Source organism: Antechinus flavipes, chromosome 3 (assembly GCF_016432865.1).
Source record: "Antechinus flavipes isolate AdamAnt ecotype Samford, QLD, Australia chromosome 3, AdamAnt_v2, whole genome shotgun sequence".
Lineage (NCBI taxonomy): Eukaryota > Metazoa > Chordata > Mammalia > Dasyuromorphia > Dasyuridae > Antechinus > Antechinus flavipes.
The window spans coordinates 172,004,523-172,028,161 of NC_067400.1; the positions used below are offsets into that span (position 1 = coordinate 172,004,523).

The window sequence follows — 23,639 nt, forward strand, 5'->3', positions numbered from 1 at the left end:
CATTCTCATGAAAATTCAGAATCTTTATGGACATTAAAAAATCCTTGGAAATAATTTAATAATAAAGTCACTTTTTCCTTTTACTTCCTTACCCTTGAAATATAATAGAGAATTCTTTGACATTCCCTTTCTTTTATAGGGAAGACATTTGTTAAATGCTGACATCTAAAACAATGCTCTGTGTCTTATTATTGACACCTTCTATGAGAAAACATAACTTTCTGACATACAAGTTCCTAGAAACAGGTGCTGCTTTCAAATACCCAAGGTAGCAAATGGGATAGGGGAGGACTTAAAGGCATTTGATGGCAGTTTGTAAACAAGGATGGCCCTATGAATCTTGATGCCTATATATTTTTATATTCCCTACCAGGAGTTTACAAGTGCCACAGAATAACCACAGTGATAATTTATTCTTCTTTCATGGCATCTTTTTTTTTTTTTTTTTTGTTCAGAGCTGTGATTTCAGCTGTATCGAGAAATACTTGTGAGGAAATTTCCTTCAAGGGATGGAGGTTGGCAACTGTTTAGTAATTTTTAATCTTTTTTTTTTATCCTCAGATAGCTTATATTCTTTTTATTTAAAAATTAAAAACATTTAAAATTTTATTTTTAATTTATGGCATAAAACAAGCATTTTCTTATGATAGTACAATAAATGTAATTTTTAATCTAAAAACAATTACTTCGAATTGTATGATGCAGAATAAAGAGTCAAAGAACTTTGGTTCAAAAGTTGTATCGGTCACTTACTACAGGGAGGATTTTGGGAAAATCATCCTCTATCTCTTAGTTTCTTCAACTCCAATTACTAGGTGAGTCCATACCATCCCTGAAAGAAAACTTGAATATTCCTATTTCCTTCTTGGAATTCCCATATTATTTATTGCCTCCCAATCATTTGGCAATCATCATGATAACCTTGCCTATTATTAATCTTAAGTCTATGCTTTCATATAATAGCAATTTGGGAATCCCAGGTATAGCCCTGAAACTCCTAGAAGGGGAAGATGAATCAGTTAGTCAGAAGAAATTTCTAGACATTGTACTAAGTGAAAGGATATAAAGATATAAAGTATGTAATTATACTTTATAAAGACACAAAGTCCTTGCTTTTGAGGAACTCATACTCTAATGTATTCCTAAGCAAAATCCTGGTTTCATCCATATACTTTCTGAGTATCAGAAAGCTCCTAAAATTACTGTTATGTTGCCTCTAGCTCCTGCCCACCCCATCCACAGCCCATGTGGACTCTCTAGAAGCTGATAACACATGTAACAGGCAATGTAGTGACATTGGAAAGTGAAGTCAGAGAACCAGGGTTTGATTCCAGCTCTGCCACCTGCTACCCATGTGAGTGTGGAAGGATTGTACATTGATATGAAGTAAAGAAAGCAGACCTATAAAAAGAATATTTACAGAGATAAGCTATGTAGGGAAAGTCTACACAAACACCAGGATAAATGACTAAAGATTAGATTTATTTATTTGTTATCTGCTTTATTAAAAAGTCAGATTTTAATATATATCTAATCTGTTTCTATATTTAAAGTTAATTGTAAATTACCTGGAAAAAAAGAAAAGAAGAAAAAAAGAATATAGAATATTTAAGTATTTTAAACTCTTTCCCAAACTGATGTTTGTATATGGCAATATGTCTGAAGTCTATATATGCAGTTAGCTAATAGTAATAATAGCTAATAATAATAGCCAAGATGAAAAGAGAGAAAAATAAAGGGTGGGGGGGAGAAGATGGAGACAGGTACACAGCAATCATAATTGTGAATGTGAATAGGATGATCTCACGGATAAAATCAAAGTGGATATCAGAATGGATTAGAAAACAGAATCCAGTAATAAGTTGTTTACAAGAAATACAGAACAGAACAGAAAGACACATACAGAGTTAAAATAAGAGACTGGAATAGAATCTATTCTGCTTCAGCTAAGGTTTAAAAAAAAAAAAGATAGGAGTAGCAATTATGATCTTAATGCAAAAATAGCTCTAATTTAAAAGAGATAAACAGGGAAATTACATTTTGCTAAAAGTTACCATAGTCAATGAAGTAATATCAATACTCAACAAATATGCACCAAATGTCATAGCATTCAACTTCTTTTTTTTTTTTAATAACTTTATATTGATAGAACGCATGCCAGGGTAATTTTTTACAGCATTATCCCTTGCACTCACTTCTGTTCCGATTTTTCCCCTCCCTCCCTCAGATGACAAGCAGTCCTTTATATGTTGAATAGGTTACAGTATATCTTAGATACAATATATGTGTGTGGAACCAAACATTTTTCTTGTTGCACAGGGAGAGTTGGCATCCAACTTCTAAAAGGAAAAGTTACAGAAGGAAGCAGACAGTAAAACTATACTAGTGAGGGGCCTCAACTTTTCCTTTTCAGAACTAGATAAATCTAACAATAAAGTAAATAAAAAAGAAGACAAGTAAATAAGAGAGTCTTAGAAAAGTTAGATAAGATAAGACCTCTGAAGAAAACCGAAAGGAAATAGAAAGAAGACTACTTTTTTTCCAGTGCAAATGGCACTTTCAAAAAAAATAAAAACTGATCACTTATTAGGGAATAAAAACCTCACAAACAAATGTGGATAAGCAGGAATATCAAGTGAATCCTTTTAAGACCATAATGCTATAAAAATTACATTCAAGAAAGGGCCATAGAAATAGAGACAAAAATTCATTGGAAACAAAATAATTTAATCCTAAAAATGAGTGGGTCAAATAACAAATCATAGAAACAATCAATAATTTCATTAAAGAGGATGATAATAATGAGACGGTATATGAAAATTTATGGGATGCAGCCAAAGCATTACCTAAGGGAAAATTTATATTTCTAAATACTTATGTCACTAAAAAAAAGAAAAAACAGATCAACAAACTGGACATGCAATTAAAAAAAAAAGAAAATTAGAAAATGAACAATTTAAAAATCCCCTAATAAACACCAAATTGGAAATCATGACAATTAAAGGAGAGATGAATAAATTTGAAAGAAAATTAGAAGCTGGTTTTATGGGGGGGAGGGGGAGGGAGAACAACAGAAAAGATAAATCACTGATTAATTTGATTAAAATTTTTGATTAAAATTTGATTAAAAAAAAAACCCCACAATACCAGTATCAAAACCAAAAAGGGTAAATGACAAAGGTTAAATAGGAGTTATTTTGCCCAATTATATGCCAATAAATCTGGAATCATGTGAAATGGATGAATATTTCCAAAACCATAAATTGCCCAGATCAATAGAAGAGGAAATGGAATATTTAAAAAATATAAAAAGCATAAAAAAGAAATTGATTAGGCCATCAACACACTCTCTAAGAACGAGAAAAAGCAATCCAGGACCAGATGGATGTGAAAAGAATTCTACTAAATATTAAAGAACAATTAATTCCAATACTATGTAAACAATTTAGGAAAATAAGCAAAGAAAGAGTCCTACCAAATTCCTTTTGAGATAAATATGGTGCTGATACCTAAGCTAGGAAAAGCAAAGACAGAAAAAGAAAACTATAAGCAAGCTAATGTAATAAAAATGACAATTCTATCTAAATTAATTTACTTATTCAGTTTCACACCAATCAAAGTAGCATGAAATTATTTTAGAGAGCCAGAAAAAACATCAAAATTCATCTGGAAAAACAAAAAGTCAAGAATATCAAGGGTATCAATGAAAAAATAGATGTGAAGGAAGGTGACTAAGCAGTATTAGATCCTAGTAATTACAAAGCAGTAATCATTAAAATAATTTATGGAATGGTGAAATCAGTAGATGAAGTATATATTAGGCATACTACTGTCTATCACAGGACATAGTAGTAAATGACCATAGTAATCTAGTGTTTTATAAACCCAAAAATCTAAGTTCTGGGTATGAGACCTCACTATCTAAAAAAAAAAATTTGCTAGGAAAACTGGAAAACAATTAGGCAGAAACTAGGTATGTAGACCAACATCTCATATTGTATACCAAGACAAGGTTAAAATGGGTATGTGATTTAGACATAAAAGATGATAACACGGACAAATGAGGGGAGCATGGAAAATTTTACTTGTTAGATCTATGAATAATGAAAGAATTTGTGACTAAATGAGAGAGAGAGGGGATCATGGAATGAAAAATGGATAATTTTGATTAAACTAAAAAGATTTTGCACAAATGAAACCAATATAGTCAAAGTTAGAAAGAAAGCAGGAAAACAAGGGCTGGGGGAAATTTTAAATACAAGTTTCTATGGTAAAGGCTTCATTTCACAAATATATAGAAAACTGAATCAAATTAATAAGAATATTATTCCCCAATTGACAAATTCTCAAAGTTATTAATAGGTAGTTTTCAGAAAAAAAAATCAAAGTTATCTATCAGTGTAGTCACTTTTCAATCACATCTGACTCTTTGTGACCCTATTTGAGATTTTTTTGGCAAAAACACTGAAGTGATTTGTTATTTTCTTCTCAAGCCCATTCTATAGATACATAGTAGTAAATGAGGTTAAGTGATTTGCCTAGTCTCACAGCTAATAAGTGTCTGAGGCCAGATTTGAACTCAGGGAGATGAGCCTTCCTAATGCCAAGCCCAACATTTTATCCATTGTGCCATGGTCTGTTTAAGCTATTAATAGTCATGTGAAAAAAAAATACTCTAAATCACATTGGAGAAAAGTAAGTTAAAACTTTGAAGTAGCATCTCACACTTCTCAGACTGGCTAATATGACAGAAAGGAAAATAACAAACATTGAAGGAGATGTAGAAATATTGAGACACTAATGCACTACTGGTGGAACTGTGAATTGATCTGGTCATTTGGGAAAGCAATTTGGAATTACACTCAAAGAGCTATAAAACTACATACCCCCTGACTCAGAAATAGTAATACTAGATTTGTATCCCAATGAGAGTTTAAAAAAAAGAAAGAAAGAAGAAAAGTACCTATATGGACAAAAATATAGCAGGTTTGGGGGGGTTTTATTTTTATTTTTTGCGATGGCGAAGAATTGGAAATTGAGAGGATGTGCATCAATTTTGCAACGACTAAACAAGTTGTGGCATATGATCATGATGCAATACTATTGTGCTGTAAGAAATGATGAACAGGGCAATTTCAGAAAAAACCTAGGACTTATACGAACTGATATAAAGTGAAGTGAGCCAAACAAGAACACCATACATAGAAATGGCAATATTGTATGACAATCAAGTGTGAATGAATTAGCTATTCTTATCAGTACAATGAGCTAAGAAAAATTTTGAAGGACTTATGATGAAAATTTCTATCTACCATTAGAGAAATAACTGCCAGAGCCTCAATGAAGATTGAAATGCATTTTTTTTTAAGTTTTCTTATTTTTCTTGCTTTTTTGGACTCATGGTTAATATAAAAATGTGTTTTGCCTTCCCAATAGGTAGTGGAAGGATGGGAGGAAGAGAATTCAGAATTAAAAATTTAAGAATAAAATGAATGTTAAAATAAATGAATAGTCTAAAGGGAAGAAAAAAGAGAAAGGAAGAGAAGAAGGAAGGAAGGAAGAAAGGAAGGAAGAAAGAAAAGAAGGAAGGAAGGAAGGAAGATGGTGGAAAAAATAATTAATAATGTCAGTGGCCAAAGAATACTGGGCATAAAGGCATTACAGTCAGCACCAACATCCCTTTCCACTTCAGAAAGGAAGGGGATATGAAGATTCTATTACTCTGGTATATTTCATGTACTTCTGATCCATTTACTCTTTCAGAAGTAAAGATTAATTTGCATATATTTGGACAAATAGAATATTATTTTTTTTAAAAAGAAGCAAAGATTAGTTCTGGAGAATGGAATTGGGGTGTGATCTTAGAGATACAGTCCACAAGACCCACACTAATGAAATTCCCAGCAGTGGGAACTGGACTTGCATGGACTCATACATAGTTCAGTGTGACAGTCCCTTTTGAGCCTGGTGGCTCCTGGAATTCACCAGGATGGGTTGAAATCATTAATATGTATTTCAGCCTATTCTCTCCTCCACCTTCCTCATCATACTATAGCCTAATGACATGTCTTTTATAAATAAAAGTGTTTATGCTTCTTTCTCCAAACTGTTTCACTACAAAGCAGATGTTTGTCTATAAAAGTTGGCAAAACCACAGAACCTTCCTTTTGGTTACCATCCAATTTCATGGTACATTTGGCTGCCTTAGGGATGTTCTCAAGCGGCCAGTATCCTGACTAGTACGGGTAATCTCAAAAAGAAAGACATGCTAGTAACAAAAACTGTATTGTATCAACTACTAGGTAAGAAATCTGATTTCTGTCCAACATTATGAACAAACATTGATTTCCTTCCACATGTATATACATAATCCTTTCAAAGGACAAAATGTACCAACTTTATTTTCTGAACAGAGATTAAAATGACACAAGATTTCCCACTACATTAGTTCACTGTACTTTACTATGAATTGAAAGCAAAGAAGCAATCAACCTGGACATGAAGATAAATGATCAGGTTTTTACAATGTGGTTTTGTTTTCTTATTAGTTTTCTGAATTCCCCAAATATCATAGATCCTGATATTTAAGAACAATTGTTCAGACACACATGACCAGAAATAAAATTATAGCAAGAGTAAAGAAACAATGACAAGAGTAAAGAAACGATGATACCATTAAAATATTACCATGTGAAAAAGTCCTTCAGCATATTAGATATGTTTTATGGTTGATTTATGAAAAGACATAGACAAAAATCACACAAAGCTGTAATCTGTACTGATACAAGGAATGCCTGCATCCATAAAATCTAAGTAACTGGGGGGAAAAAAGAAAACTTTCCAATAAGTCAATCAATGAGCGATTAAGTATCTACTAAGTGTTAGGGACTGTGTTAGGTGCTAAGAATACAAGACAAAAAAGGAATCAGTTTTTTTGCTATCAGGGAGCTTACATTCTAATGAGAAAGATGATATGTATATATAAGAATACATAAAACACAGACAAAATAATTTCAATGTAATTTGTGGAGGAAGAACATGGTGAAAGTTATGAGGAAAAGGCTCCACAGAGATGTTACTTGGGTTGGGTCTTGAAGGGAAAAAATAAAATTACATACTTGGAAAGAGAAGGGAGGCAGATATGAATAACATGTATAACAAAGGTAGAGAAATAGGAGATAAAATATCGTGTAAATTGAGAAGGCCCTTTTGGTTGGCACATAAAAAATATGGAGAGAGGAGTAATGTATAATAAAGCTGGAAAGGTAAGTTGGAAAGGTTATGCTGGGTTTTAAATGCCAGGGAATTTTATATTTTATCCTAGAGGCAACAGGGAACCATTTAAGCTTAGGGAATAAGGGAATCAAACCTGAGCTTTAGAAAAGTTAAGGAGTTTATAAGTGATTTTAAAAACTAGATATCACTGGGATTTTTCACACATCTACTTGAATCTTACTAATACAGACAGTTGAAAATTGATTATCTCTAGAATTCATTCTAAATGACATAAAAGAACACCAAGCAGGAAAACTTAAGAACTGTGATAGCCTTACTCTTCTTCCCTTGATCTAGGCGTAGTGGTTCTCAAACTTTTGTTATCAGTATCTTTATATTATTAAAAATCACTGAGGATCTGTCCAAAAAGTTTTTTGTTTATATAGATTATATTTAATCTATTAGATTAATATTAGAAATATTAGAAATTAAAACTAATTTTGAATTTGTAGATCCTCCAAAAGGATTTCAGAGATTCCCAGAATTCTTTGAACCACACTTTGAGAACCACTGATTCTAGGGAAAGGTGAAAGAGAACAAGATGATGATGATAATAGGAGATGATGATAATAATGATAACTAACATTCATATAGTATTTACAATGTGGCAGCCACTGTGCTAAGTGCTTTACAGTTATTATTTCATTCAATCCTCACACCAATTTTGGGAAGTAAGTGCCACTGTTATTCATATTTTACTGTTAAGGAAACTGAAGGAGAGCTCAAGTGATTTGTTCAAGGTCACACAGCTATTACATACTGAGCTAGATTTGAACTCAGCTCTTCCTGACTCCAAACCCAGTGTTCTGCCATCTAAAAGAGGTAATTCTTAAATTTATATCTCCAAATTGTATCTTTTACCCTAACTTGAATCCAGCTAATTATGAGACATTTGTATCCCTCATCTCAGCTCTATCATAGACAAACTAAAATCTCCCCCACAAAACTAGATCCCCTTCCCAACTCCCCACTTTTAATAAATAGAACCACCATTCTCTAAGGCACCCAGGTTTGAAATCCAAAGAAACAGAATAGTATTTAAGAAGATGAAATTAGAAAGAGTACTTTGCCTAGACTGAAAACAGATACCTCAAATAAGTGAGGCAGCTAAGTGGATAAAGTGCTGAGTCTGGAGTGAGGAAAACTCATCTTCCTCAGTTCAAATCTGGCCTCAGACAGTAAGTTAACCCATCATGAGCATGTCACTTAACCCAGTTTGCCTCAATTTCTTCATCTGTAAAAAGAAATAGAGAAGAAAATGGCAAATCATTTCAGCATCTCTACTAAGAAAACCCCAAATGGGGTCACATAAAGACACAATTGAAATGATTCAACAACAAAGATGGGAATGTCCAAAAGAATGGAGAAGATCACAGAGAATGTTACTAAAAGAGGATTGGTTTGGGAGTTAGATGGATTGGATCCCAACTTAGTTAATCACTATTGCTTCATTCCTTTCTAGGCTGGACTCCTGACTCTTTACAGGACTTATCTACCCTGCCACAGAAACCTCTTCATCCTGGAAGCTAATTCTATTCCTGGACAACTTCTCACACTGACCCTTTCCCTTAGTGACACAAATGTCTATCTGTAATTCTGATGTTATACTGGTGACAGTGATGTATATGATATGTGAATCATGGAGAGCCTTAGAAGAATCAAAATGTCAGTACACATATTTGGATTTTTATATTTATATTTTAAAATGAATTACAATTAATTTCATGTATGATTAATTTTGATTTAAAAATTTCACACTATTCCCCAAAACCAATTAGGGACATCCTGAATTATGTCCCCAAATAAGAATTAATATCATTCTTCTTAGTATATTGTATACACTGAATGCTTGGTTTAACGATTGACTGATGGATCTTTTATTTAGGTCACGCTGCTCCTTAAAATTGCTGTCGTAGAAAGGAAAAGTTATCAAGTACATGCATCTAAATGGAACATACCAGCGCCAGTTGTGCGCTAAGAACTCAATAATTACACAGAAGACAAGGACAGAATATGCTGACAAGATTAAAGTAATGGATTATCTAAAAGAGAGAGATTTAATCAACTAGCTGTTCAGCAAAGATTCACCATGAAATAAAGAAAGGATTTGAATGTTCTTGGTATAAACATTTACATGATACTTACATGATGTAATAAAAATCCTAAAAGAAACTATCCAAGCTTTTGTTGAATACCCAGATTCTATGCTCAAAACAGAAGACACACTGCCTCATCTTTAGGAGTTTATAGCTAAACACAGAAACAAGACTAGATGGCAACTTAACAATCCAGTTCTAAACTGGTCTGGACAGATAATAAGTAATGTAGGAACTGAAAGAGGGTATCTAGATAGACCACCGGGCTTGGAATTAGGAAGACTCATCTTCCTGAATTCTAATCTGATTTCTGATCCTTTCTAGTTGTATGACTCACTTAATCCTATTTGCCTCAGTTTCTTCATCTGTAAAATGAGCTCTAGTGACTCTGCCAAGAAAGCCCCAAATGCTCATGGAGTATTAGTATCTTTGCCAAGAAAATCCCAACTGGGTTCACAAAGAGTCATACATAAAGGAAAAATTACTAAACAACAAAAATTGAAAGGGAAAATTACTACAGATAGGCCAGGACACAGAAGGATTCAGAGGGGAAAAAAATGTGATTTGAATTAAACTTTAAAGGACTGGGAAGATTTGGCTAGACAATGGGATTTCTGTCTTCTCTTCCTGTCAACCTACTGTTTCCATTTTTCATCAACAAATAAATGATATATGGAAGATCATATTAAATATTGTTCAAAATAATCATTCAGTTACAATTCCTATTATAATGACTATTATAATGACAGATCAGGGTTTTTTTTTTTTTGAAAAAAGCTTCAATTGTTTTATTCTATTCAAAGCAAAAAGTATTATTAGATGCCTACAATATACTTGATACTCAGATAAAAAACAATAACAAAAAAACTCCCGAAACCAGTTCTGCCTTTATTTTTATATTCTACAGGAGGGATACAACATTCACACAAAAAAGTAAATAGTTATCTGAGGAGAGAGAAAACACTAACAAAGCAATATCTAACAGAATTACTTTGTACATATTTTTATTTAGTTACATATCTATGTGCTGCTTCCGCTACTATCTTGTGAATTCCTTGAGTTAAACTCATTTTTATCTTAATACCTTAAGCTCAATATCAATGCCTACAACAATACATGACACACAAGTAGGTGCTTTGATGATTAAGGTCTATCAGACTATCTTAGGTAGGAGTTACCTTTGAGTTTAGCCTTGAAGAAGTTAGGGATTCCAAGAGGGAAAGAGAAGAGAAAGTCTATTCTGGGCATGTGGGATAGGCTGTACAAAGATACTTTTACTGGGACACAGATTATGTAAAAGGGAATGATAAGTAATACATTTGGAAAGGCAAAGAATAAAGATCTAGAGAATGAAGAGATTTATTCTTTTTAAAAATAATATTTCATTTTTTTCTAATTTCATGTAAAAATAGCTTTTAATATTCTTTTTTTAAAGAAATTTTGAGTTCCAAATTCCCTTCTTCCCTTCCCTCCCCTCTCCCTAAAATGACAACTTCGAAGCTATATACATATGTAATCACATAAAATACATTTCCGTATTATTCATGTTGTGAAAAAAAAAGAGACCAAAAATAAATTTAAAAAACATTAAAAAATAAAATGAAGAGTAGCATGCTTATATATATATTCAAATTCCATCAGTTCTTTTTCTGGAAGTGGGCAGCATTTTTCTTTAAGAGTCCTTTAGCATTGAGATTTACTCTTAAAAATATATTCTACTTATCACATGAGGTTGTTAAAAAAATGAATAATAGTTTAAAATTTTGGCAAAGTAAACTGGGCTTAGAGAAAATAATTTATACTCTATAAATAGAAAATCGTAACTAATATGATTCTCAGAGTGAATTAAACAGATGAAAATAATATTAACAATAACTATAATGATATGAACATAAAAAGCTTAAAAAGAAACTGATCACTTTATTTTTATAATGACCAATCTGAGCCCTGAATAAGAATTGGAAAACAATTCCTTTCCTTCTCTGAAGAATGGTCTACTATGGGCAATTAATTGATTTTGCTGAATTGCTTCCTCTCACCTTCCTTTATCCTTTAAAAATCTCATTTGCAAAGACAGGCTCTCTATGTAGGAGACTGAGATAAAGGTGATATAAAAAGAAAAGCTATAAAAATTAAACAAAATTAAAAATAAGGATGGATTAAAATAGTATATGACTTAGAAATCTGACAGTGGAAATTTCACCAAAAGCCACCAGCATGACAATAGAGCTTACAAAAAGACATAAGGATGACAACAGAGCTAAAATCATCTTTTTTAAAAATTGGATTTCAAAATATTTTTAAACATAAAAATTTCTATCTCCAGAGAAAGAACTAATAGAACCTGAATGCAATTCAAAAAAACTGTTTTGTATTTGTTACACTTAATATAAGTTGCTGTTTTAGATGCTCTGGAAGAAACAAAGAGATATAAGGAAGTAAAAGTAAGATACTAAAAATTTTGATAAAAAACAGACTTTCTTTACTTCCCATAGAAAGACCAGCTACTGGATTGTTTGGGTTTTTTTTGTTTGTTTGTTTTCAAAAACTGAGGTCAAAAACAAACTATATGACTCACCCACGTCACGTAGGTAATAAAGAGCAAAATTAGAATTCAAATCCAGTGGGGGAAAAACAAACAAAAAACCCCCCATTGTTTCAAGTATCTTCAAGGTCACATAGGCTTTTGAGGGAAAGTCAGGGAACTTGACTTTGAGAAGATATGAATTCATATCCTCCTCCTGATACTTCTTGTGGTATGACCAAAAAGTAAGTTGCTTTTCCCTTTACATTGCCCATAAAATGGGGATAATTTTATGCATCTAATTGTTGCTTATCTTTCCTTTTCGGAGGACCAGGGACCAATAACTTCGTAGAGTGAATTGAAATTGGCCAGTGGTGGGACAAAAGTCAGGACAACTGACCAAGGCCTGGGGTGCCAGTGGATGACTTCTGGCGTCTTCAATATTAGACCAAGCTCTGAGTGTTCCCAGCACCTGCTTCAGTCACCTTTATATCTATTGGAACAAATTGTTCTCTTCCGTCCATTCCATGAGGGAAAGTCTTCACATGCTTGAGGTAGACATCCTCTAACTCACCAAGGGATTGAGGCTGCCAATTATTCTCAATAAGGTTTAGCCATTCAGCCACGACAACTTATTGTATTGTGGCCACTTCTTGGAGCCACAGGTGATTGCTGAGTGCCAGGTAGATGCCAAAGATGGATAAGCAGCCCTAAAAAGGGCTTAGGAAGTCCTCATACCAGAGATGCTAATCTTCCTTGAACACTCCATCCACCCAATATACCTGATAGACTTCTTGTGAAGATCAGATGAAATAACCGTATATAATATTCTTTATAAATGTTAAAAAGTCTTATGCCAGATATTTTTTTTTCTCTTTGGGAAAATGTATCTGGCATTTCATGCAACTAATTAACTTATGTAATTTTGCAAAGCATTTCATTCAATAGCAAGAAATTACTTGTAATGAGATGGGTTTTTTTTTTGACAACAAAGTCCAATCTTTTAGTTTCTTCCTATAAAATTTCTATCCATGTACACACTCTTTTATTTTTTTTAATTATTTATTTTTAACATTCTTTTCTTTTTGAATTTTGAGTTCAAAATCTTCCCCTGTTCTACCTTCTATTCAGTGAGAAGGCAAGCACGATGATATCAATTATATATGTGAAATCATAAAAAATTTCCATATTAGCCATATTGGTGATAAGAGTAATAATGTCTAAAATTCATATAAATGCTTTAAAATTTGTTTGCCAAGCACTTTATTTATCTTGCAAGATCCTCAAAACAATCCTGAATGATGCAGGTACTACACTTAATCATGTTAAGAATTTTACAATAAAATCTGCTGTGAATAAAGTATCTGGGAACAATTAAAAGTTGACTATTTATAAAACAAAAATTTTAAAAAGAGAAAATTACTAACTCTGTGACCCTGGGTAAATCACTTAACCTTGTCTGCCTCAGTTTCCTCATTTGTAAAATTAGCTGGAGAAGGAAATGACAAACTACTTTAGTATCTTTGCCAAGAAAACCTTAAAAGGGGTCACAGAGAATCAGACATGACTGAAAAAATGACTGAACAGGCTAAGATGATAGGAAAAGATAATGATAAATGCTGGAGGGCATGTGAGAAAACTGGGACTCTTAATGCATAATGGTCACAACATAATGGAGTTGTGAAATGATCCAACCATACCGGAGAGCAAATTGTAACTATGCCTAAAAGGCTATAAAACTGCACATCCTTTGACCCAGCAATGTCACTACTGGGTCTGTATTCCAAGGAAATCATAAAGGAGGGAATAGGACCCACATGTACAAAAATGATCATAGCAGCTCTTTTTGTGGCAGCAAAGAATTGGAAAATGAGTAGATGCCCATCAATTGGGAAATGGCTGAATAAATTATAATATATGAAGGTAATGGGATATTATCATTCTATAAAAAAGTGATGAACAAGCTGATTTTAGAAAGGCCTGGAAAGATTTACACGAGTGGATGCTGAGCAAAAGAAGCAGAACCAGGAATATACACTATACACAATAACAGCAAGATTGTACAATGTGTGATAGACTTGGTTCTTCTTAGTGATTTAGTGATCCAAAGCAATCTCAATAAACTTTGGATAGAAAATGCCATCTGCATCCAGAAAAAGAACTATGGAAATTGAATATAAATCAACATAAGTGATGTTCACTTTTTTGCCCTGTTTTTTTTCCTCTCCTGTGGTTTTTTCCCCCTTTGTTCTGATTTTTCTCCCCCAATATGACTCATAAAGAAATATGTATTACAAATTTTTTAAGCTTTAAAAAAAAGAAATAAAAATGACCATATGAATATAAACATATACAAAGAAGATATGATTTTAGAGGTGAAGGGATAAAATTAGCAATGAGGGCATTGGTATAGGTGTCATATCATAGAGATTTCAAGAAGGAAGGAAGGATACATGGGGGATAGATGTGTAAAGAGTCGGGAGAAAAGAGGAATGGTGTATAAATGAAGCAGCAAGGATGCTAATTTGGCTGGAATATAGATGTAATATAGAGTAATATATAATTGATCTGGAAAGAAAGGATTAGAACCAGATTGCAAATGCCAAATAGATGAATTCATAGTTTATCCTACAAGCAAAATGGGGTCCCTGAAGCTTCTGAGCAAGGGAGGGTCAGAGCCTTATCTACAGTTTAGAAATGTCAATTTAGTTGCTACGTGGAGAATGGAAAAGATTATTCATCCCTGTTTCCTCACATACACGTACCAGGATTGGGATTACTGGATAACAGTTGTGTATATACTTATTCCTATATGTATGTCGAAAATAACAACTATTGATACATATTGATAAATGTTAGAGAATAGAGAAAGAAGAGCAACAGGATGGTGAAGGGCCTTGAGTTCAAGCCATAGGAGTATTTGTTGAAAGAAATGGGTTGTTTAATCTGGAGAAGAGTAGATTTAGGGGGAACATGATAGCTACCTGAAGGGTCAATGTATGGAAACATGATTCTAGACTAGCTTTATATGGCCCCAGAAGGCAGAATCAGAAACATTGTCATTGATCCTTGGTTCTCAAAAAGGACCAGTGACATTAGAAGGGTGATGTCTTGACTTGAAAGTGAACTGGATTTAAGTGAGGTAGGGTCTATGCAAAGTTATCAACTTCATTTAATTAGTAGAAGCTACAAAGAAGCAAATTTAAGCTTGATATCAGGGAAAATTTCCTAACAATTATCAATGTCTAAAAGTGGATTGAGCTACCTTCAAAAATATAGGTAATTCCTTCTTGGAGACTTTCTAGCAAAGGCCATTTGTCTGCTAAATTGTAGGGGAGATTCTTTTTCTTTTTTCTTTTTTTCTCAATAGTATTTTATTTTTCCAATTACATATCAAGAAAATACTATGCTTCAATACTCAGTCTGCCTCCATAATTCTTTCTCTGGATGCAGATGGCATTTTCCAGGGAGATTCTTTTTCAACTTCAGGTTGACCTGTATGGCTTTACAGGACCTTTTCACCTACAAAATTTTATGATTCTGTGATCTTTTAGTTCATATAGCCCTGAGCTAATGGAATAGAAACAGATGAATAAAAAAATTTCATGATACAAGAAAAAAATGTTTTGATGGGTTTAATCTGCTAAAGAGTTCTCCTCCCCTCAAAGTGGTGATTTATTCACCTATTAATCATATTAATGAATTCACACTTATACTCAGCAAATTCTGAGGCTGAGTGAATTTGAAAAGGTGAAACATCCTGAGATTTCCTACATTAAGTAAATTGATACAGCATGAATGATGATGAATAAGCCATATTGTCAGTTGAATTGCAATTAATATGAAATTATAATTACTTTAAAATGTGCACTTTTATGAAAAGCAGTCTGCTGATCATCAGATGATATTGCATGTGCATAGAAATAATTCTCAGGGCAAAAAATTGTGTCTACATAAAAGAGCTAAAAAGTCATAGTGCTTCTACCCAAAAACTAACCACACAATATAAATCAGACTCTGGAGAGAATATAAAATATGTAATTTTAATCTTATAACAATTTGCTTTCAACTTAGGATGCATACAAAGTAATCAGCATGTGTCTCCCCTTAGTGAGAGATAATAAGCTCTCTCCAATATAGAAGAAAAGATTCTTTTCCAACATCTCCTGCAGTCTACTCCCCCGCGGTCCTCTCCACCCCATACTCAGGAAAGGAAAGGAGCTGGGTTTTGTTCCAGGACCCACATTGCTGGATGCATACCACAATATAGCACATATTTAAAAACCCTACCATTTGTGATAACAAAATCAGCTTAAATCTCTCCTCTTCTGTCTTTTGTACCAATTTTATGCTTGCCTATTCTCAAAAATAGGTATGTGGGGAGTGGGAGATAGGGAATGAGGAGTGGGTGTGAAACAGATTGTGGCCATCCAATGTCAAAGATAACATCTGTCATCTCTTCCCCCAGAGAAGTGTACACATAACAGAGAATGACCTACCCTACCCTCCCAGGGTTCAGTAAAACTATCCCTAGATGCTGTCTGCATAATGAAAGAATCAGGTTTAACCAGATTTTCAGGCCACTCATATATTCCCTTCACAAATTTCTGCCCCAGGTCTGAATGGGATATCCAGATAGATAATCAAACAGAAGGGCTCCTAGTTCAATTCTTTAGAATCAGTCATGAGGCACTGCTGTGTGCTTCCTGTTTCAAAATTCTTTCTCTGCTTGTGGGCTAGTCAAGTAAACAAATCATATTTGACCTGAAAATGTGTCAGAGGCTGCACTTTTCTCTTTGAATCTTTTTCAGAGAAGTTTGAGGGAACTGAGCCTTGGCTTAACCACAGTGATTAATTGTGAAAGTCAGAGAACTCGAAGAATTATTTCTATCATAGAAGTTGTAAGTAAAACCCTGGAGGTCCAAAGGAAGATGGAAATTAAGTTAAGCACCTAGTAATATTGTGTTTTAATATATAGGCAAGAAGTGGATACTAAGGGAGTGACCAAGATGGCACAAGAAGAGGAAATAGCACAGACTTCTCTCAATAATTATATTTATTGCACATATTTAAAAAAAATATAAAAAATATATAAATATATAAAATATATTTTAAAAATATAAAAAAGTTATAGCAGATTGCTTGTTTTCTTGGGGAGAGGAGGAGATGACGGAGGGAGGGAGAAAAATTTAGAATACAAAGTTTACAAAAATGAATGTTGAAAACTATCTTTACATGTATTTGGAAAAATAAAATACTATTGAGAAATTTTTTTAATTACCCCCATAAATATCTAAGCAGAGATCATTCCCAAGTGATTAGGAAATCCAACGAGGAAAAAGTTAAGTCAGTTTTCTAGCATAAGAGCTAGCTAGGAATCGTATCTGACTCCAGAACTGGATAACTAAGATTCAGAAGACTTGGAGCTATACTCAGCCAGATCTTAGACTGTATTCTGGGCAAGGAGTGGCCATAGATTGTCCTATGTATCTTGCAGGGTGCAGAAACGGGAATTAGCCACCAGTTGTGCCTCTGTGACTGCAAAACTGTTTGGAAACATAATGTGGACTTAAGAAGCCACTAAGTGTGGGGCTGACCTGCAGCTGTATTTTAGAGCAAGGAGAAGTCACTTATCTAGAGGGTGCATTTCAGACCTATCTTACTATGTACTAGACTGGGATCAGGAACAGAACCAAAAATGGCAATAACCCCAGAGAGAAGCTTGGATTCAGACCTAGCCCACTCTGAGGAATTGCATAGCCTGAAACACTGAATGGGTGATTGTCTCTGCCAAACTGAGACCTGGGAAAGACTTTAGCTTAAAAAGGCTGTTTCCCACTTTTTTCCAGACCATCTCCAGTCATCCTGATCTATATCTGGCAACTGGACCCAATTAATTTCAAAGGAGAAAGTGAGGCAGATGACCTCACACAGCCTCCCTCACTTAAATCCAATTCACTTGCATCTTATGGCATCACCTTCCTGATGTCATGGTCTCTTTTGAGAACAAAGGATAGACAAACACTCTTAGGATTACAGCAGAGTGACCAAGGTAGGGAGCTTAAACTAAAAAAGAACAAGTAGTTCTGTTGTTTCAAACTTGAAGATTTTTGCAGTTAGATGACAGAAGTTAGAGGCAAACCTTTAGTTGTGTCATCCAAACCTAAATTAGGAGTTGCAAAATGATCATTTTTCATTTTAGAATAGAATGCTTAGGATGCTATCTGGCCTGAGAAACCCCTGTAATCTTTGAAGAATACAAATCTCAATACCTTGAGAAAGCAGCAGCAGGACCCAGAAATATAGAACAGGGCTTAAAAAGGCCCTGACATTCCTTCCAGAAGTGTACAGAACTTGGTCCTAATACAAAACCCTAATTCAGAAAGTAAGACTGGAAGAAAAAATAAATGACAACAACAATAACAAGAAGACTCCCATGATAAAGAGCTATTATGTTGATGGATGCTCAAAATACAAACCTAAATGAAGAAAATAATTTCAAAACATCTACCAGCAAAATCTCATAGAAAATTACAACTCAGTTGCAAGGTCAATTAGAATTCCTGGAAGGAAGAAAGCAAGAATTTTTTTTTAAACGTTTTAAAATGTTACAAATGAAAAGGCAATGCCAAAGGCAAGATCTGGAAAAGAAATGAGTTTTAGAGGAAATGTTTGAAAAAATTAACAGTTAAGTACAAGATGTATAAAACCATACCAAAAAGAGAATCCCTGAAAACTAGAATATACCAAAAAGAAGTTAACAAGTCCAAGATATAAAAAAGAAAGATTAAAACAAATAGGTCTATTGAGGAGACTAAAATTGATCCTGTATAATTTTTTACAGATCCTATTTACATTTTTTCCTGTAATTATCTGTCATAGTTTTCTGTTTCTGAACTTAATTCAGAATTCAGATTACGTTTAGAAATCCAATTCTCTTCCTAATCATTGTTCTATCCTTGCCTCAAAGAATTTAGCTAACTCCGGTAGAGTGGGATTTAATATTTTTACACCAACAAGCTATCTTTTAAGGATATTTAGTTTGCTAATTGAAAGAAGTTTGGACCACCATCTTGAAGATGGACTCAAACAATGAACATTTCTTAATCACAGGAGAGGAGAGGGATTGTTTCTAACACCCATTTCCAACTATCAACCAATTACATTGTTCCCCATGTCTCAGCTATATAAACTATCATGTTATCTTTATTTCCTATTCTGCTCTTTATTCTGTGCTCCCCAAAAACTTACAAAAAAGGAGGTGTCATTTTGCTCAGGGTCTTTAGCTGGAAACCAAAACAGTCATTGACCCATCTTATTCTCAGGTTACCAGCTTTGATAACAAAAAATTATCTTGCTCAGAGAAATATGCTCCAGTTTTTGTTGTTATTGTTGAACTGTTAACTTGTGTCAATATATCATAGAAAAAAACTAGCCTGGAAGAAAAAACAAAGAAAGATAACTTAAGAATCAATAAACTATCTGAAAGTAATGATTCCACATCACATCACCTCAAGAGCCTAGATATTCAAGAAATAATGAAAGAAAATTGCCCAGCTCTTTTAGAATCAGAAGGCAAAACAAAAACAAAAAGAACCTATTGGTCCTCCTGATGGAGTCCCCCAATTAAAAACTCTCAAAAAGATAAGAGTCAAAACACAGTTTCTAAATTTAAAAAAATCATGCAAGTAGCTAGAAAGAAAGAGTAAATCCTGTATTTAGAAACTTAGACTTACTTAGAATTACTTAAGATTTAGCCGCTATCATTTTCAAAAGAGCAAAGAACTTAGAATATGGTATTCCAAAAAGGAAAAGATGTAAGCTTCAACCAAAATAACTCACCCAGAAAAACTATAAGGTGGGAAAAAGGACTTTTAATGAAAAAGAAAACTTACAAGCATTCTTATGGAAAGTCCAGGAGTGAAGAAAAACTTTGAAATACAAATGGAGGAGTCAAGAAAAACACACACACACACAAAAATAGAACTAAGCAATCAGGAAAGGACTATACAAAGATGTTATGTTCCAGTGAAACACTAATATAATCATGGTTCACAGAGGGAATTAAATAAGATAATGTACCTGGGAGTAGTGTTATGTTTTAAGGATGATGAAAGACTGAAAGGGAGGGAAAACAGAACGTATTAGAAAAGAAAGGGGAAGGAAAGATAAGACAACTTATCTCACATAATTGGGTTGGGTGAGTAGAAAACTACACAAATAATGAGAAAGTGGTGGAGGGAGTGGTTGTCACTTGAACCTCATTTTCAGATGCACCAGTCAAAAATGGTACAAACAACACATAAACATACAATGAAAATACATAAACATATATAGAAAAATGTTAAACTTGACAAAAAAATAGGAGGAAGAGGGATGGCTGGAATAAGAAAGTGAGTAGGTTTAGGGATGGATTAATTATTGAGAAAACAAACTCTAGTCTCAGAAAATGATTTTGAAGAAGAGTTTAAAGGAAACAATGAATAATTACCTGGGTTTGGGATCTGAATGAGGGGAAGAGAAAAGTGGCAGAAGAGAGAAGATTATTTGATTATAGATCATTAGTACTTCTTCTTTGTAAAAACAATTAGGGAATAAAGAGAAGAAAAAATATAAGAAAACTAGATGGAAGAAAATGCACAATTAGTGACCATAAATATGAATGTGAGACAAATTTACACAAAAAATGGAAGAGGATAACAGAATAATCTAGAAAGCAGAATCCCATAATATGTTGTTTATAAAAAACAAAGACTCACACAGAACTAAAATAAGAGGCTGGAGCAAAATGATCTAAAAAAAAATACAGTGATGTTAGACAAAGCAATAGCAAAAATAGTCTTAAAGGAGATAAGCAAGGAAATCACATTACTCTGAAAGATAATGTAGATACTAAATTAATACAAATACTTTACACATATGTACTAAATGACAAATACCCTAAAGAAAAGCTAAATGAACCATAAAGAAACAGAGTCAAACTATAATAATGGGCACCTCAATGATTACCTTTTGAACAGACAAAATCCAATAAAAAAAGAGAAAGAAGTTAAATACCTAAATAAAATTTTAGATTGGTTAGATATGATAAAGCACTATATGATATTTATAGATAAAATAAGAATAGGAAGAAGTATATGTATGTGTCTGTGTATATGTACATGTGAATATATAAAAAATCTCTCTCAGCTGTGCATAGCATATTTACAAAAACTAACTATATATTAGAACACAAAACCTCAGCAATAAATACAAAAAAAGCAGAAACATTACACAACACAATTTTCTGGCCACAATACATAGACATTATATTTAATAATGAAGCATCAGAAAAAGTATTAAAATGAATCGTAGTCTAAATGATTATACTACAAAGAATTGTTATGTAAAAGAACAATTAGTAGAAACAACAGACATTTTAATTAAAGATAATGAATATCAACAATGATATTGAGATAATATATCAAACTTTGAATAATATAGCTAAAGTAGACTGTAAAAGAAAATGTATATCTCTAAACACTTTCACAACAAAAGAAAGGATATATCAATGAAGTGGATATGTAACTTAAAAAGCCAGAAAACCAATATATTAAAAACTTCAATTAAACACTAAAATGGAAAGCCTGAAAATCAAAATAAGGATGAAAAAAAAGTGAAAGCAAAGAACAAAGGAATTAATTAAAAACATCAGGATCTCTTTTTTTAAAAATAGAAATAGATTTTTTTTTAAGTAAGACTAAATTAACAGTATTAATAAGAAAGGAAAATTTACAACAAATGAAGAATAAAGGAAGTTATTAGAAACTATTTTTGCCCAATATGTCCTGACAAGTTAGATGAAATAGATGAACATTTACAAAAACATAAAATGTCTAAATTTATAGAATAAGAAATAAAGAATTGAAATAGGCCAATCTCAGAAAAATAGCCTTTTTGGACTTTTTATCATGCCAAAATAGCTTCTTTACCCTAAAAGTTCACTCTTCTACTTCAGCTCCTTCCTCTTATTGTTTCAGTAGGTTAGATTTATGAATAAGCTATTGCTAAAAAACAAAGTTTGCATTTGAATAATGTATGAATACTGGGTCAAACTGAGCAATGCCTGAAAAAATAGGAAGAGAAAAACATGTGTATATGTACATGTGAATATATAAATTACTATGATTACTATGATTAAATTCACAGATAGAGATAGCATTTTTTATTATTTACTTACTTTTATTTAAAACTAAATACAAAATTTTAAAAATAGAAAAAGAAAGATAGAAGAGAAAAATTAACAATAATTGCAGAACATCAGGGAGGAGTCAAATTATATAACAATAAATTTCAATTTCCATTTCAAGAAAGCACTTGTAATAGAAAAGATTAGATATTCATGACTGTTGATCTTTTCTTTGCTTTCTTGTAGGTTATTCTTTTGTTGTTTGCTGTGCACTTTTTGCTTTATCCTTTTTTTCCCTTTAATCCCCTCCCAACTTTTCCCAAGTAGGCTACAGTATACATGGGTACACACACACACACACACACACACACACACACACACGCACACATGTATGCAAATATATTTTCACATTTACATATGTCTATATACATTCACATATATATACCTATATGCATACATATATAAAGACACATACATACACATGCATTTATATATATGTAGCATGGATCTAAAACAGTATTAATATCACTGATATATAATGGAGATTTCTCTCTTGATTGAATCTTTAAGTTATATATATATATATATATATATGCTGTGAACTGTTCTGCTAAGGATACAAATAAAAGTAAATAAGAAAGTTCCTGACATCAGATAAGTTACACTTTAATAGGGGAAGATGACATGAAAAAGGGAAATAGAAAGAATGGGATAATGGGGAAAGGATGGGGATAGATGGGACTATGGCACCAAGTTATATAGATGGCTTAAAAGTGACATGGAGGCTTGGTTTTCAGCAAGAAGAGAAGAATTCAACCCAAACGGCTGAGTCTAAGGTTCCAGAAAAAGGAAAATGAGATTGATTATCCAGGTGAAAGTAGCATGGTGGGATGATTCACAGTAATTGGGACAAAGGCTAGTGAAGTACCAAGATATCCAAAGGAACTTGAGTACTATAAAATAACTATTGGTTTTCTGAGGTAATTCAAAACCAGGCATCTCTTAGCTAGAACTTAGCATCTTTAAGAATTATAAGGCCAAAATATAAACAAAAAAAGGATATGGCTGGCTTAATTTGGGTAACCAGATGTTTGGCTAATGTTAGAATATGTATTTTAGAGTACATTGCAGCTTATCTCCCAGTCCATTTGAGTAGCTTCATAATGTTTTTTTTAAAAATAATAAAACTCCTTCAAAGCAAATTATAGTTGGGACAGAGGGATTTACAATATAATTACCCTAAATCTTGGCCCCCCTCTAGGGCCCTGAATAGGAATTTTTTTTGACAAGGCAATTGGGATTAAGTGACTTGCTCAGCTAATGTGTCAAGTGTCTGAGACCAGTTTTGAATTCAGGTGCTCCTGATTCCACGACCAGTGTTATATCCATTATAGTTGCTCTGATAGAGGAATTCAATTCAGTATTTAAGAACTAGGCTTGTGGTCTCATCACTATATGGAAATTCTATAATAACTCCTTCCATTTACAAAGACTGGGAAATTGGTAGTCTTAAGAGAGTTACTGGAAGAGATGTGGCCAATGTCACAAAGTTAGAATTTGTTAAAGGCAGAACTTG

At 33.0% G+C, this 23,639-nt stretch overlaps 1 protein-coding gene across 2 annotated transcripts in view; it reads right to left on the reverse strand.

Moving 5' to 3' along the window:
* GRTP1 (growth hormone regulated TBC protein 1) overlaps positions 1-23,639 on the reverse strand; it is a 68,372-nt gene that overhangs the window by 21,352 nt on the left and 23,381 nt on the right. The gene's annotated exons all lie outside the window — the stretch shown is intronic.